Source organism: Myotis daubentonii, chromosome 10, assembly GCF_963259705.1.
Source record: "Myotis daubentonii chromosome 10, mMyoDau2.1, whole genome shotgun sequence".
Taxonomy (NCBI): Eukaryota; Metazoa; Chordata; class Mammalia; order Chiroptera; family Vespertilionidae; genus Myotis; species Myotis daubentonii.
Genome location: NC_081849.1, coordinates 74,043,585 through 74,058,351, shown reverse-complemented (window position 1 = coordinate 74,058,351; position 14,767 = coordinate 74,043,585). Strand labels below are relative to the sequence as shown.

The 14,767-nt window shown below is 38.6% G+C and overlaps 2 protein-coding genes across 3 annotated transcripts in view; both read left to right on the top strand.

The window, feature by feature from the left end:
- LOC132211130 (ubiquitin-conjugating enzyme E2 R2-like) overlaps window positions 1–14,767 on the top strand; it is a 920,533-nt gene that overhangs the window by 201,954 nt on the left and 703,812 nt on the right. The gene's annotated exons all lie outside the window — the stretch shown is intronic.
- Window positions 1–14,767, top strand: part of COG5 (component of oligomeric golgi complex 5) — a 196,409-nt gene that overhangs the window by 46,050 nt on the left and 135,592 nt on the right. The window lies entirely within an intron of this gene.

Here is a 14,767-nt window from a genome sequence, read left to right as displayed (position 1 = left end):
AAATTAAAATTTTTTTAGCCTTGCAGGATTATAACCTATTTTCCAGCATGATGTCTCCCTGCTTCCATATTCATAGTCTGTGCACCAGCCAAATTGAATTGTTCCCTGATCTGGAGACTTTGTTTTCTTGCTTCTGTGTAATTGCTCATGCTTGTGTCTGCCTGATATGCTGTTGTTGCCTAGGTGGCATCAGCCATCTCATCCCTCAGTTAAAGTTCATTTCAGTTGCTGTTTCCTTTCTGCAGCTTTTCCAGGTACATGTGATCCTTTTCTTTTGAGCCTGTTGCTCTTCATTTGTACTCTTAATGGTAGTTATACTTGCCTTGTGGTATCGATGTTGACATATTTGTCTTATTGCCACCGCTTCTGTGAGTGCATGCAACCCTACCCTTTTATGTAATGTTCAAATTTGGACAAGTGAGGGCTAAGTGCTATTATAAGGGGCCATTTAAAAGTGCTTTTATGATTTTTTTTAAGTGCTCACAAGATAACAGACTTGTTTATGATAGTAACTAGGATTTTATGGTTATTGCTCCTTGACAATTTTGTCTGGATGTTTTTTGTATCTGCCTACTATATCCTGTGACATATGTTATTCATTAAGTTTTTAGAAACATTTATGTGTTATAGAACTAGTAGGCATATTTGTTAATATAAATGGTATGATAGAGTACTATATTTAAAAGTAAAAGCTTCTTGTATCTTATTTTTGGTATTTACAACAGTGATAAAATATTTATATGGTGTCTTTTACCATGTAGTTGAAAGCACAGTTCTTTTAGCTCTTATTGTATCTATTCTAACTATATCTTTGAATCATCAGTAGGAAGATGTTTTAATGAGGATCAGATATATCAGGCAAAGTAGATTATTGAAAATTGGTTGATGAAAATTCAGGCTTTTAACTTGTCATTTTAGCACTTACAGCTACCTTTGTGTAAGAGTGGAGTGTCAATCTGCAAATGTTAGTCTTTCCCTCAGTTCAGATGGCTATTCAAGTTTATGGTTTGCACTTAACCATTTCCCTGGCAATTATTTTTTTCCAGAATTTTACTGAAAGAGAATATTTATGGAAGATATTTTTGAAGGCTAATTAGCCATCCATTTTTCTTGACTAGTGCATCTCTGCAGGTTGGGAAGTTGGGGGGAAGGTGAATTAGTGCATCAGAATTACCAGGGGGCCTTGTTTGTTTGATTTTTAAGAACACTTGTCTTCAGTTGGAAGTGCCACATCTCTCTTCCAAGGAGTCTGATCAACCCCTTAAATGTGTACAAAATGATTGAGATCTGCTGTTCTAGAATTCTAGAATCTGTCCTTGGAGTAAATCAGAATAGGGTTTTGTACCTGGACATTATGTTATTCATTTCCATATAATTATTTTTATTAAATTTCCCTTCAATTTACCATAATTATACAGTGAGGAAAATTATAATCATATGAAGATTTCTTGTTGCCTTTTCTTTAAAGTTGTTGTGGCCATTTTTATATGTTGAAGGACATAAGAAACAAGTTGTAGGAACATTGTTTGCACATTATATACTTTTTGAGAAGATCCATGAAAGACAGTGGTCTCTGGTTTCAGTATTAAGAGTAGTTTTTACTTCCACCTAACAGCTAGAGAATTTTTATTTTATTGATGCTAAGAGTCCTGTAATCAACCCCTTTTCTTTTCTTATATTACCTAATAGAAAACCATAGGTACAGTTTTGACTTACTTCTTACAAGAATGTAGGACTTAATGATAAGTAAGCATTTTGCATTTTCATTTCATACCAGAGTTAATTAATTTTTTTCATTTTTTCAGCTGTCTTGTTTTAACTTTATTACTTATTTTCTCATTTAATTGTATCTAAAATTATGGGCATTTAAAAGTTGTCTTATCTTTTGAATAAGGCATAATATGAGTAAATGAAGTTATAAGTAACATTTACCAATTTTACTTTCTTACTTTTTTTCTTAAGACTAAGAATAGTTTTAATTTTAGTTTGGGTTACACACTCTTTTGAGATCTTATTGATCTGTAGATGTTTGCTCCTGAGGAAAAAAACACATACCCATGAAATTTTGCACAAAATTTCAGGGGACTTATGAGACTCCAAGAAATCCAATGCCAAAGTCATTGGAATATATTATTTGGTAAATGTTTTTCTGTAAGGTGGCTATAGCCAATTACCTGAACTGTTTTCTTTATATGTTTAAATTGTATTCCCTAGAAGCCCATTTTCAATAATACTAGCTTGTTATAATTTGGTTCTATTACTCAGTGAATGAAAATGCTAAAAGCAAGAGTAATAGCCAAAGATGATAATACCAGTATTGTTGGAAAAAATTTTTAGTGAAAGGGTTAATAAGAAATGTTCCCAGGGTAGGTATTGTTTACTCAGCACATTTGAATTATTTATTGAATATTAGTGTTACTTAAATGGTTATACAACCGAATAGGAAGTTAAAGTTGTCATAAATTATATAGAATAGCTGAATATTCACTAAATTATGATGATGTACAAAGGAAATTAAAATAACAAAGGGAAAATGTTTGACTCAGACCATCTACCTAACTTTAGTGACATCTATTCAAAAAATATGCAAAATATAGGCTAGTGTTTTCACTGAAAATTTATTTTAGAAGTATTCCTATCTCTATGTATAGCATTATGCTTTAATAAAAGTTTTATGTTGAAATGAGCAAAATGTGCCAGTATGGACTTACCTTTTGATCAGAGTAAGTTATGATATTTTATAATTAACTGAGTTACTTGGCTGAATGAAGTAAAAGTAAATAATACCTTCTGGTGTCATGTGTCATGCTCAGTAGCTTTTTGCCTTCTGAGTGTATGATTTTTAAAGGAACCTTTTTAGCTAGATAACCTCTTTTAAAAAACTAAACTTTTAGTCCTTAGCAAGCCAGTGTCCTGCTGGATTATATAGATAATCCAAATAAGATTTTATTAGTTAAAATGAAATAAGCTTAAAAATTTTGTATTCGTGCCAAAACCCGTTTGGCTCAGTGGATACAGCGTCGGCCTGCGGACTGAGGGGTCCCAGGTTCGATTCCGGTCAAGGGCATGTACCTGGGTTGCGGGCACATCTCTAGTGGGAGATGTGCAGGAGGTGGCTGATTGATGTTTCTCTCCCATCGATGTTTCTGGCTCTCTCTTTCCCTTCTTCTCTGTAAAAAATCAATAAAATATATTAAAAAATTTTTTTTTGTATTCGAGAAGGCACTATGGCCTGAATTGAACTCAGAGCTGTATACCTTTTCATTTATTGGTTACTTGAATGTCTGTCACTATGGTACATAGTCTATCTTCTAGTATATAAAGTAGTGGTTCTTAAGCTTTGCACTCAAATTACCTGAGAGTACTTATTAAAACTTTTATTCCGGGCTGCAACTACAAAGATTCTGATTCATTAAGTCTAAGGTAGGGTCCAGAAATTGGAATTTCAAACAAGCACCATAGAGGATTCTAATATAGGTGGGGTACATTTTGAGAAACATTCTCCTAAACAAGATACAGTAGGGTCAGAAGTTTAAAAATTGTTCATTTCAATTTCACTAATTACTGATTGTTAGTATATATCAGGCACTTTTGAGGAAGCATTATTAAAGCTTATATTAGTATTACAGACTATTATTGTGTGGGTTAAAGATGGTTTTATAAAATTAGATAGCTGCCCGGCCGGCGTGGCTCAGTGGTTGAATGTCAATCTATGAACTAGGAGGTCACGGTATGATTCCATTCTCAGTCAGGGCATATGCCCGGGTTGCAGGCTTGATCCCCGGTGTGGGGAGTGCAGGAGCCAGCCAATCAGTGATTCTCTCTCATCATGGATGTTTCTATCTCTCTCTCTCTCTCCCTTCCTCTTTGAAGTCAATAAAAATATATTTAAAAAATAAAATAAAATTAGGCAGCTAAGTATGTTGCCATTTTTTTGCTTTTAAGAAGCGGTAGTTGGAAAAAAATTCAACATTAAAAGAAAGACTACCGTTTTTTAGAATTGGAAGAAAATAAAGTGTAGACTCTAGATTTGAATAGGTTTGAATTTTTCATTTCAAGCTGTCCTAAGGCATTAACAATATTAGAGTGAAATGTATATCTTTGGTTCTTTTCTACTCAATCAATATAAAACATAACACCCAATATTGAGTATATGACATATGGAATAGTGTATAATATTAATGACATATACGTGTGTATGTATATATGTGTGTGTGTGTGCATGTATATCTAGGTATCTATCATCTATTTATCTCAATCTTTCTCTCTGTCTATATATACATATATATATACTAGAGGCCCCATGTATGAAATTCACGCAAGGCTAGGCCTTCCTTCCATAGGCTGCCGGCACCCTCTGGCCGCCAGCAGGCACCTGGGAACCATGCTTCCTTTCAGCCACCGTTAGGCACCTGAGATCTGTGCTTCCCTCCAGTTGCCGGCAGGCACCTGGGACCCGGGCTTCCCTCACAGCCCCTGCTTCATCCGGAAGGACGTCCAGTCTAATTAGCATATTATGCTTTTATTATTATAGATATTAATAAAACCATACAGGTTTCAAGTATATAACTCATTTGTTAACATTTAAAGAATTTTATATTGAATTAAAAATTTTTTATTTGGCATCTGTACTACCAGTATACTAATAGTATTGTATGTCTATAACTGTCTGAATAGAAAGCATTTCCCCATAACCTTATTATATTCTCTTGCTCCTTTTTGTTTTCATCCTAAAAAATTGGTGATGTGTTTTGGTAGTCTGCCTTACTTAATGCTTCTCAGAAATATGTGTCTCTTTCATGGAAGCAGGATGAGGAAAATGACTTCAATGCCAGACAGCCTAAGCTCTTTTCCTTTATCTTACTTGATGCTTCAGGATTTGGTAGTGGTGTGCAGCTAATATTGATGGCAGTGACAGGAATGACAGCACTTTTTACCACTTGTTGATGGAAGTACAAAGCTATCATGCTTGGAAGCCATGGATACATCTTCTAGAGGTCTGTAAAAATGATTGTGTGAATAGAAGGGTAGATACATAGGATTATTTTACAGTTTATTTTGTCATGAGGAGAAATATTATCAAGGGGGGAAATATTATCTTAGTTTGTATAGCTGTTTTTCTCCTGCAAATACGGATATTCTTTCAAAGGTGATAGTTTTCATAGTAGTGATGAGCCTAGTTTTCCATTTGTTTTTACACCTCAGTGCTACTGTCTTCCAAATGTTTATGAGTTGTAATATTCTAATAGTCTACTTCTTATGGTACAATAGATGTTATTATATGTAGGTTGTCCCAAAACTGTATACATACACTTTGAATAATTATAAAGGCAATGTTTATTAAAATACATTTCATTTTCAAAATTAAGCTATCAGCTGTTAAATTTTCCAGTCTGTCAATTGTGATTTCTTTAAAAAAAATTATTTTCATGTTTTCCCCCCATTAAAAAATATTTATTGATTTTTAATTGAATTTATTGGGGTAACATTGGTTAATAAACCATACAGGTTTTAAGTGTACAATTCTATAACACATCATCTACTTACTGCATCATATGCTTACCACCTAAAGTCAAGTCTCTGGTCTTTGTATTTATGATTCGGCTTTTATTTTGTTTGTTAGTTTATTCATTAGATTCCACATATAAGGGAAATCATATGGTACTTGTCTTTCCCTGACTGGCTTATTTCACTTAGAAAAATATTCTTTAGGTCCTTCTATGCTGTTGCAAAAGGTAAAGTTTCCTTCTTTTTTTTATACCATGTAGTGTTCCATTGTGTCAATATACCATAGTTTTTTTTATCCACTCATCTGCTGATGGTTACATTGGTTGATTCCAAGTCTTGGCTATCTATATATATAAAAGCCAAGCGACCAGAATGACTGGTCGCTATGACATGCACTGTGGTCGGCCAACTGGCCCAGTGGTGGGGGGGTGGCCAGCCAACCTCCTGCGGCCCATTCCCCCGGCCTGTCCCACCGCTAATCAGCCCCCCCAATCCGACCCGGGGCAGGACCAGCCGGCCGGCCAACCTCCTGTGGCCCCTCCCTTCATGCAGCTGGCCTGGCCCTGATCAGGCCCGTTCAGGGTGGGGCCAGTGTCCAACCTCTTGTGTCCTCTGCCCCAGGCTGGCCCCCATTGGCCCCAATTGGGGCTGGCCTGCTGGACCCCATCTGTGCATGTTTTTGTGCACCAGACCTCTAGTTGTAAATAACATTGCAGTGGACATAGGGGTGTATGTATTCTTTCGAATTAGTGTTTCGGGTTTCTTTGCATATATTTCCACAAGGAGAATTGCAGGGTCATAAGGCAGTTACAGTTTTAATTTTTTGAGGAAACTCCATACTGTTTTCTATAGTGGCTGTACCAATCTGCAGTCCCACCAACAGGTTTCTTTTTCTCTATATCTTTGCCAACACTTTTTTGTTGTTGTTGATTTATTGATGATAGCACTTTGACAGGTGTGAGGTGATAGCTCATTGTGGTTTGAATTTGCATTTCTTTGATAATTAGTGACGTTGAGCATCCTATATAATAATCCTATATAATAAAAGGGTAATATGCAAATCGACTGAACGGCGGAACGACTGTTTGTTATGACATGCACTGACCACCAGGGGGCAGATGCTTAATGCAGGAGCTGCCCCCTGGTGGTCAGTGTGCGCTCACAGGGGGAGTGCCGCTCAGCCACAAGCCAGTCTGACAGCTGGCAAGCACAGCGGCGGTGGCAGTACTAAGGATGTCCAATTGCTGGCTTAGGCCCGCTCCCCGCAAGGGCTCCCAGACTGCTAAAGGGCACATGCCAAGCTAAGGGCCCTCCCCACTTGAGTGCACGAATGTTGTGCACCAGGCTTCTAGTTTTTTCATAAAAAGTCAGTCTTCAAATTAGTTTTCTTCTGTAAACTCCAACCTACAATTTTGTGTTCTTTTTGCATTTCTCTAAGAGCTGATCATCTCTGAGTATTTTAGATCTTTTTTCCTGCTTTATCTAGGTTTAGTTTTCTCTTTTATAATAGTATCTGAGCTCCTTTTCCCCCTAACATTTATTATTAATTTATTATTATCTCATGGTTAGCTTTCTCTGACTTTCCTGCAGTTCCATAGGGGGCTTAGATTCAGAAGGAGTGCTATAAGTGGCTATCTCTGAGATGTAAAGGAAATAGACTCTAAAAATTTCTTTTAGTTTTCTATTTCTCATCTTATTTAGCGGAAAGGGAGAAAGTAAATAGATTATTTTACAGTTTTCCCTTTGCTTCTTCCCACTATTTAGAAAAGTAATGTGCTTCACAGTTTGTCAGCTTACCTTTCTTACCTTTAATAAGATGATCTGGACTATAGCTTGAAGCTATTTATTTTAACAGAAAAAGGTTTAAGTATTTGATATCAATATTATTTTTTAGAACTATTGCTGTATGTTTTTTAATATTCTAAAATTATTTTTATAAAGCTATTAAGGAATGAAGGGGATATGTGTATGAGTTAGATGAATATAATAAACTTGGGGCCCAGTGCATAAAAATTTGTGCACTCGGGGGGGTCCCTCAGCCCGGGCTATGCCCTCTTGCAGTCTGGGACCCCTCGGAGGATGTCCACCTGCTGGCTTAGGCCTGCTCCCTGGGGGATCGGGCCCAAGCTGGCAGTCAGACATCCCTCTGGAAGCCCGGCAGCCCTCAGAGGATGTCCACTTACCAGCAGGGAGCAGACCGAAGCTGGAGTTGGACATCCTTAGCACTGCTGAGGAGGCAGGAGAGGCTCCCGCCACCACTGCTGTGCTGGCAGCCATCAGCCTGGCTTGTGGCTGAGCAGAGCTCCCCCTGTGGTAGCACACTGACCACCAGGGAACAGCTCCTGCATTGAGCATCTGCCCCCTGGTGGTCAGTGTGTGTCATAGTGACCAGTCATTCCCAGTTGTTTTGCTGTTAGGGTAAATTTGCATATTACCCTTTTATTATATAAGATAGAGGCCTGGTGCACGGGTGGGGCCGGCTGGTTTGCCCTGAAGGGTATCCCAGATCAGGGTTGGGGTCCCGCTGGGGTGCCTGGCCAGCCTGGGTGAGGGGCTGATGGGTGTTTGCAGGTTGGTCACACCCCCTTCAGGGTGGGGGTCCCCACTGGGGTGCCTGGCCAGCCTGGGTGAGGGGCTGATGGCTGTTTGCAGGCTGGTCACACCCCCTTTAGGGTGGGGGATCCCCACTGGGATGCCTGGCCAGTCTGGGTGAGGGGCTGAGGGCCGTTTTCAGGCTGGCCAAGCGACTCGGTGACGGAAGCTCCCAGCCTCTCCTTTTTTTCTTTTTTATTCTGGGATTTATTTACCTTCTTTTTTTTTTTTTTTTTTTTTTATCGTGCTCCCTGGCACTCTAGGGGTTAACTTTGAATACAATGAAGGCAGGCTAAATTTCCATATAGTCACTATTTCATCAATTTAAACTAGAAAGGGAACAGAGGTTAAGGCCAAGGGAGGGAGAGTATGGGTGGGTGGAAGTGGGAAAAGGGCAGGGAAAAGGGGGATACCTGCAATTATGTCAATATTATAAAAATTATAATTAAAAAACTATTAACACAATCTGTTATAAAGCATGAGCATCAGATTTCTTAGCATCAAGATGAAATTCTTCCTAAGCAAAAACACAGTAAAGTATTTTTAAAAACATAGTGACCATGGGCATAATTCTTTCTTTTTTTAAAAAATATATATTTTATTGATTTTTTACAGAGAGGAAGGGAGAGGGATAGAGAGTTAGAAACATCAATGAGAGAGAAACATTGATCAGCTGCCTCCTGCACACTCCCCACTGGGTATGTGCCCGCAACCAAGGTACATGCCCTTGACCGGAACCGAACCTGGAACCTTTCAGTCCACAGGCCGATGCTCTATCCACTGAGTCAAACCGGCCAGGGCCCATGGGCATAATTCTAACAAAATATCAATTATATTGTTTAAAATACTTCATACAAAGAATTAGCTCCTAAATCACTGTCTTTTTCAATTTTGAAATTTTAACAAATTTAACAGAGCATTCATCTTTTACTTCAAAAGAAATAATTTAATTTCATGACAAATTAAATATATTATTTCATCTGTGTTTAATAAAAAAATCTATTATTCCAGTAATATTTTATTTATTGGTGTTGCTATTACATGGAAATATTCACCTGTGCCAGTCAAAATGGACCAACAATCTTGAGAAAGACTTTTACAGAATTGAAACATAGAATAGCTAATGAGTGCCTGAATATGCTTTTGATGGATCTAATAACATGTTTTGATTATTTACCTTCTATAATTGAAACTTTGTGCCCTTGAGTGGAGCTCAGAGCCGGCCAGGGCAGGCGGGAAGGTTGGCTTCCTCCATCGCCAGGGGCAACGCAAGCCTCCTGCTTGCTCCAGCTCTGTGGTCACGGCCGGCTGAAAGCAGGTATCTGGGGTTTATTTACCTTCTATAATTGAAACTTTGTTGCCTTGAGTGGAGCTCAGAGCCTGCTGTGGCAGGCGGGAAGCTTGGTTTCCTCCATCACTGGGGCAACCAAGCCTCCTGCTTGCTCCAGCTCTGTGGCTGCTGGCCGCCATCTTGGTTGGGTTAATTTGCATATAGTCGCTCTGATTGGCTGGTGGGCATGGCTTAAGGCATAGCTAAGGTACGGTCAATTAGCATCTTTGTCTTTTATTAGTGTAGACTAGGGGCCCGGTGCACGAAATTTGTGCACTGTGTGTGTGTGTGTGGGGGGGGGGAGTGTCCCTCAGCCCAGCCTGCCCCCTCTCACATACTGGGAGCCCTCAGGTGTTGACCCCCATCACCCTCCAATTGCAGGATCGGCCCCTTGCCCAGGCCTGATGCCTCTGACAGAGACGTCAGACCTGGGCAGGGGACCCTCATTTCCCCCCATCACTGGTTCTGCCCCAGCCCAGGCCTGATGCCTCGGCCAGAGGCGTAGACCCCCATCACCCTCCGATCGCCTGATCGGCCCCTTGCCCTGTCCTGATGCCTCTGCCAGAGGTGTCAGGCTTGGACAGGGGGCTCCCATCTCCCCCTGATCACTGGCTCTGGCCCCCGCCCAGGCCTGAGGCCTCTGGCCCAGGAATCATGCCTGGGCAGGGGACCCCCATCTCCCTCTGATCGCTTGCTCCACCCCCCGCCCAAGCCTGACGCCTCTGACCCAGGCTTCAGGCCTGGGCAAGGGGACCATCATATCCCTCCAATCCCCGGCTCCGCCCCCCACCCAAGCCTGATGCCTCGGCCAGAGGAGTTGACCCTCATCACCCTCCAATCACCAATCACCGGATCGGCCCCGTGACCAGGCCTGAGGCCTCCGGCAGAGGTGTCAGGCCTGGGCAGGGGACCCCCAGCTCCCCGTGGTTGCAGGCTCCGCCCCTGCCCAGGCCTAACACCTCTGGCTGAGGCGTCCGGCCCGGGCAGCGGGGACCCGCAGCTGCAGCGGCCCCGCGATCGTGGGCTCCGCTTTAGGCCCAGGCAAGGGACCCCTAGCCCCCGGGACTGCCAGCTTTGACCGTGCCCAGCTCCCATCGCTGGCTCCACCCCTACTTCCTGCTATCACTGGCCAGGGCGGCAAAGGCACCTGATTCTCTGATCATGGCTGGGGGGCAGGGCAAAGGTGGTCCCAGGGCCGCTTTTGCCCTGCCCCCCAGCTCTTAGCTCCCCTCTGGGTTTCCGATCACTGTCAGTGGCAGGGGGCTTCTTCCTGCTTTCCCTTTCGCCTCCCTGCATTGTGCCTACATATGCAAATTAGCCGCCATCTTGTTGGCAGTTAACTGCCAATCTTAGTTGGCAGTTAACTGCCAATCTTAGTTGGCAGTTAATTTGCATATAGCCCTGATTAGCCAATGAAAAGGGTATCGTCGTATGCCAATTACCATTTTTCTCTTTTATTAGATAGGATTATACTATTTTAAAACATCAATTTAAAATTTTTATTTTGAATAGTTTCTAATAACTAGAACATTCTTTTTTTTTTTTTAAAAATATATTTTATTGATTTTTCACCGAGAGGAAGGGAGAGAGATAGAGAGCCAGAAACATCGATGAGAGAGAAACATCGATCAGCCGCCTCCTGCACATCTCCCACCGGGGATATGCCCGCAACCCAGGCACATGCCCTTGACCGGAATCGAACCTGGGGCCCTTCAGTCCGCAGGCCGACGCTCTATCCACTGAGCCAAACCGGTTTCGGCAACTAGAACATTCTTAAATAATATTATTGATTTTATTTTAGTTGAATTTGCTGCTTTGCCAGAAATGCATTTTTGTTTTAGCTCTTTTTATTTATGTACTTTATACAAAACATAATTTAAACTTTCTTAGTTCATTGAGGCTAATCTTGTTTCTTATGGTTCTTTTTATGGCCATCTAAAATGATTTAATCTCTTATCCCAGTTGTCTTTCTAGTCAGTAGGCATTCCCTGTTGATTCTGTCTTCACATTGCCTGTCACATCTATGTGCTCCTTTGCAAAGCTACTACCAGGCCTTCATAACCTATCCAGGTGATGGCAATAGTTTCCCATCTTCTGTTGTTTTACCCAGCAACAGTTTCGTTTCTCAGCTTCCCATTACAGTTTTACCGAATAAACTTTTCTGCATATTTCTGTTTATTAGTATTATTTGTGTAGCTCATTTCTCATTGTATTATTCCCCTCATCTGATTTCTCTGCTGGCATTAAAGACCTTCTGCCTTTTGCCCCAATGAAACTTATCATCTGAACTTCTCACTACTATATAACTTCTAAAGAAAACAATTGACCATTTCCAAAATATGTTTCAGTAGTGTCCCTCAACAGTGCTTTTGTTTATATTGTGTGTGTGTTTTTTAAATAAAAGAATAGCTTATTGCCCTACCTGGCTTGGCTAAGTGGACAGAACGTCGGCCTGCGGACTGAAGGGTCCTGGGTTCGATTTCGGTCAAGGGCACATGCCCAGGTGTGGGCTTGATCTCCAGTAGGGGGTGTGCAGGAGGCAGCCGATCAGTGATTCTCTCTCATCAATGATGTTTCTATCTCTCTCTCCCTCTCCCTTCTCTCCCCCCCCAAAAAAATCAATAAAAAAATATATTTAACAAAAAAGAATAGCTTATTGATTTTTAGAGAGTGAGGAAGGGAGAGGGAGAGAAAAACATCGATATGTGTTTGATATCATTTGGCTGCTTACTGCACATCCCCCGTAGGGATTGAGCCTGAAGATAGGCATGTGCCCTGACTGGGAATCGAACCAGCAACTTTTCAGTGCACCGAATGGTGCCCACCCAACTGAGCCACACCAGCCAGGACTGTTTATATGTTATTTTTAAATCAAACGTAATTTCTTTTTTTTACGTCTATTAACTTTATTCTTTCTGTAGCATTTATCACATTCTACCCTTTAAATAGATATTGCTATACTGTTTATTACCTTGATTCTAGACTTTAAGCTCTGAAGGTAATGACTCTATTCCATATGAATATGAGTATTTGCTGTAATGCTTTCTACATTGTAAGAATTAAAGTGTTAATTGCATTACAAAGCTTACTTAAATGTGCAGTCATAAAATGTAAGAAAACAAAGTTTTATTGACTTTTACAAAGTAGTCTTGAAATTACAATGCTGACTAAAGCGCTACTAACAACCTATTTTCTTTCACTTTTTCGGTTTTCACTTTTAAGTATAATCTCAGTTAAATGTCCAAAAGACTGAGATTTTGCTGTAATTTTATTTGGGGTATTAAAAAATAGACCACATACCTAAAAATTGACTTACGATGAGTGAGAAGTACAGAACTATTACGAATGCCATTTTTTAGAAAAGCATAATTGTAAATAATTCAGTTTTCATAATAGGTTGACCATCTGTTGGGGCTAGTTGATAGAATAATAACCTCCTTAAAGTAACAAATCAAACAAAAGAGAAAAATCAGTTTCATATCTTGTTGAGCTCATCTTCAGTTAGTTTTTACAATAATACTTCTTATTTTTATAGTTTTGAAGAACCAACCCAGTTAACTAATAGAAATTGATAACTTTGCTTGTGGTTTGTGACATATGGATAGAAAAAACATAATTTTAAGAAGGATTCACACATTGAATTTACTGTTACTTCCGTTTCTTTGGCATTAAAAAATTCATTTTAACATGAAAAGTTACTATTAATGCTTTTTTTGTTAAAGTTACTTGAAATAGAAAAATTTATACATGGTGGTGAAAGTCGTCATAAGGGAAAAAAATTTTCACCTTTTCATAGAACAAACATTTAACAAAAACATTTTTCTATTTCTCCTCTCATTTAAGCTGAGGTAATTGCAAACATGTGTGTCTTTTTTTTTTAAAGCTAAACTTATAAATATAATTTTGATTGATATATTATTTAACATTAAAAAGCTATTAGAAGTTGTCTGGTATGTATGATTTTTCTTTATTGTAAGTCAGTGGGTATGCTTTTGTTTACCTGATCCTTATTGGTTGGCAAAGATGCTTGTTAATTGTCTGTTTCAATGTCAGGTGTAGAAATAATAACAGTTAGAGGGCAACATTATAATATTTGCCATTTATTTATTATTTTGATAGATTACTTATTACAGAGAACAAGGGGGCTTGAAAGTAGTTTAGGCAAATATATTAGAAAAGTGTTTTTTAACTGAGTCCTTTGGCATATGTATAGACTTGAGGGTTAAAAATATTTAAAACACAAAGTGTTTTCTCTTAATATGAAAACTCTAAAAATAGTTGAATTTTTATTAAGATTATAAAACTAAATACTAAAATTTTAACTTATGCTTGGAAGTTCAACTATGAAATAAGTTTAAAAATTTTAAGTTAATATATTAGCAGATATTTTATGCCAAATATATTTATCAAATGAAAATTTTCTTAATATCTTTGTTTATGAATTCTTAATTTGTCTTCCAGGTTTCAAGAAATAAGTCCTATGGTATATTTTGTCAAATAGCATTTCTTTAATTTTATAACAGAGTAGAAAATAAGTAGGAAGAAAATAATTTCAGCTTTGCCAAAATTTGACATTGTTAGCATTATTATCAGAGGTAAATGAATTTGTTGTGTAACCTCAGGGAATTCAAGTTACTGCATGGTGCTCATTTCCCCAAGAATTAGGGTATTCAGTAAACTTGACTGAATGAATTTCATTTATCTACATAAAAGTAATATATTGTTGAATTGCTTAATATAAAATTTAATTAAAAACGAGTTGCTACTTTAGTGAATATAGTGTTAAAAATAGAATAAAAATTATCTAGTTAATAAAATGATAAGGGAGCAAGTATTTGCCCACTTTAAGAAATTTATTGCTGTTTTTCTGATACAGTTATATTTAGCACTCATGAATAGATTATTAGATTATTACAGTTGAAAAATATTTGATAAGAATTCCCAAACCTGATATCTATAGTTAGGATTAGTAATTTCATAATTTTCCAACATGAGTTGAGGATTGGAGACAAAAATGCTTACATTGAATGGTGTAGAGTAAAACAAATTGACTAGGTTTATTGCCATTTTAATGATTTTCAGAGTGGAAATAGAGCTACTGTATTTTGAAATATTTGGGAGTTACGGGTAGGGTAGTAAGTAACATTGTGTAAGTTGTATTACTGTAAAGTTGCTATATATGTAAAATTAAAAATAGTTGGCTTTGTTAAGCTTTTCTACAATAATATAGTCCTTTTTTTTCTCCCTGGTATTCAGATTTTAATAATTAACTTTTATTACACAAAAAGACCAACTTGAATAAAGTTATTTTAATACACCGTTTTTGCCAGCAGACTA